Here is a 2,760-nt window from a genome sequence, read left to right as displayed (position 1 = left end):
CCTTTATTTTGTACTTTTTAAGTACGTGTATATATACAATGTGAAGATTATATCTAACAGAGACGAAGGGAGTAATATATTGTTTAATTAGTTCTTGTTCTTTCTCTTGACTAAGCTACTATGGAAATTCCTTTATTTTGTACTTTTTAAGTACGTGTATATATACAATATGAAGTTATATCTAACAGATCTTATACGTAAAAAACAATTATAGCAATACATCAAGAAGCTAACGAATTTTCCCCATATATAAATTGGTGAATCATCATGCCTGGTTAAAATTGAGGAAGTAATCTTATTTAGTATTCAAGTAGGCAAATGAATAGACAATGTTGCTATTTTATTGTACTTCTAACTTGGAATAGAATGCCTAATATTATCATTTCCAAGTTTGGTAGGGTTGGCTGTTGGATGGTGGGTCATCAACCTTTCTTCCTCTCTCTCCCTCCCAAATAAAACTAAGCTCAAGGATAATATAGCCAACTTCATAAAAAGGGCCAAAAAGGATCATACTCTACGAAACTGGCAATAGAGTAGGCCACAGCTTCAGGAGTTAAGTTAGTCATGGAAGGAGTTCAATGTGCCAACAACATGCAGCAGCATGGGTGTGTCATGGATAGGAAGTTAGTGACATGATGGATGATATACTTGAGGACTTATGTGTGTTAGCACATAATACATATACACGTTGAAACCTGTTGCCACTTAGATTGAAATAATTTTTTCCCAATGCACACTGGTAGGACCCATTAAAGCCAAAAAAAGTAAAACCAAAGCCTGGAAATAATATATACTCCTACTTAGAAATCATAAGTTCTTTCACCTTCCTTCCACATTGAATGTCATTACTAACTGATTTGAAATGAACACATAAATGAACTACGCAAAAGAACACAAAATCCAATCACCCTGTTACCATGTTGTTGACTTCCGTCAAGTCACTTTCCATGTGTACTCTGGAACATCACTTTAGCCTGGTATGTCCCAGGAGCATGCTCCATCAACTAAGCATATTGCACCGAGAGAAACCACTGTTCTCATCATCTAGTCTATAATGCTTATTTTTGTTTCTTCTTTCTCTGCACATGAACCATAAAGAAAATAAGCTCAAGAAGAAAAGGCCGACTAATCTTTTTCTATACTATATGGGAGTACGGAATTTGTAATACCTTGTTTCCATGTCAATCCATGTCTCATATTTTCAGTTGTTGGTAGCCATCAAGTAATCCCTAGTCCATAGTGCCTCTTTCTCTGTCCTGGGATGGCGTTCACATATTTTCTGTAGTAGCATTATCAACAGGTAACAATAGTCCACAACATATATAAGATATATTTTGATGCAAATGTACCCAGCTAAAATCTCCATGAGCGTACAAAATAGAGACTAAAGGTTCGTCAACATAGTTTGAGGATCTCGCTAACAATGTGAAAAATTTGGATTTTTCACACTGAAAACAAAAAATACTGGTAGCGCAGCACGCGGAGGAAGCTCCCATGGCCTATATCGGCGGCGCAGCACGCGGAGGAAGCTCCCATGTAAACCTGGGAATAGTTTGTAATCCAGATTAAACCCAGCCCAATCCATACAGGTATAAGTCCAACAGCAAAACCAGACCAAACTAAATTGTAAATGCTATAATCCAAACCAGTCCAAACTGAATGTATTTTCAAGCCAAACCCATCCAAACCATTCCCCACATACAGTTTAAACCTGAAGTTTCAAACCAAGTGCATGTCCAATTACTATGGGAAGAGAGGCGTTGTTAGGGTGATTAGCTGGGAAGTTGCTGTTGCATGTTACCACCACAACGTACCTACATAGAACAAGATATAATGCTAGATACTAGCACTTTAGTTGACTAGCTGCACTCTATCCATCACGGGTTAACACGAACTTGTTCACACTGTCCGACTTTGTCGGCCAATTCGCCGGCACAGTCGAGCTGGAAGAAGAAGGGGTACACCTCATACGGCGCCATGTAACTGTTGTATATCAAGTGGTCCAGCAGTAGTTGGGCAGCTCGGCCACCGCCTGCGCCACACACAGCCCGCAGTCCACCGCCGTGATGTCCATGGTGCACCATCCAAGCCCGTAGATGGTCGTCTTGGCTCCGGCGCTAGGCTGCACCATGTACATCGCCAGCCCCTTGTTCGCACTTTCACCGGCGTCGACGGACATTAGCTTTCCTAAGCTTGGTCGAACGCGGCCAGGTCCATGCCGGTGCCTTTTTGGGTTTTGAGAAGGCTGAACGTGTAGCCCATGTGCGCACCGCCGTGGCCACGCAGAGTGCGCGGCCCTGCGGCCAGATGTTGCCGCGACACTGCACAAGGACCCATATCGCCAAGGAGGAGCGGCCAACGGTGGTCGTGGCGTACTAGGTGGGGGCGTGCCGGAGGAGACCGAGAGAACCTGGTCGATGCTGGTCTGTATCTCCGTGCTGGCACCATTCTTGGCGCAGTACGTGCTGATCGTGTACATACTAGAGCATGGACGTGCCATGGCGAGCAGAAGCATCATCAGCACAAGCAGTAGAGACAACGAGGATGAAGTTGCCATTGCGTGCTTGCTTTGATCGGTACCCTAGCTTTGCATCGGTCTCCTTGACGAAGAGCAGGCCATGGTCCTCCTGTCCCCGAGCGGATCTCGCCGCCGCCATGGCCTGCGTGCAGGATCTCCCTCTCCTCTCCTCTCCTCTCCTCTCCTGGTGACGGGAGGGGAGTGGAGGGGAGGGGAGGGCGGATCTGCTCCCAGGGAGGGAG

The 2,760-nt window shown here is 44.7% G+C and overlaps 1 pseudogene; it reads right to left on the bottom strand.

Moving 5' to 3' along the window:
- Window positions 1-1,443: 1,443 nt before the first annotated feature.
- On the bottom strand, window positions 1,444-2,572 carry LOC123158396 (cysteine-rich repeat secretory protein 55-like; annotated as a pseudogene).
- Between the last annotated feature and the right edge of the window lie 188 nt (window positions 2,573-2,760).

The sequence above is a fragment of the Triticum aestivum genome, chromosome 7B (assembly GCF_018294505.1).
Source record: "Triticum aestivum cultivar Chinese Spring chromosome 7B, IWGSC CS RefSeq v2.1, whole genome shotgun sequence".
NCBI classification, from domain to species: domain Eukaryota; kingdom Viridiplantae; phylum Streptophyta; class Magnoliopsida; order Poales; family Poaceae; genus Triticum; species Triticum aestivum.
Note: the sequence above shows the minus strand (reverse complement) of the source record. Positions and strands in the feature narration are given on the sequence as shown.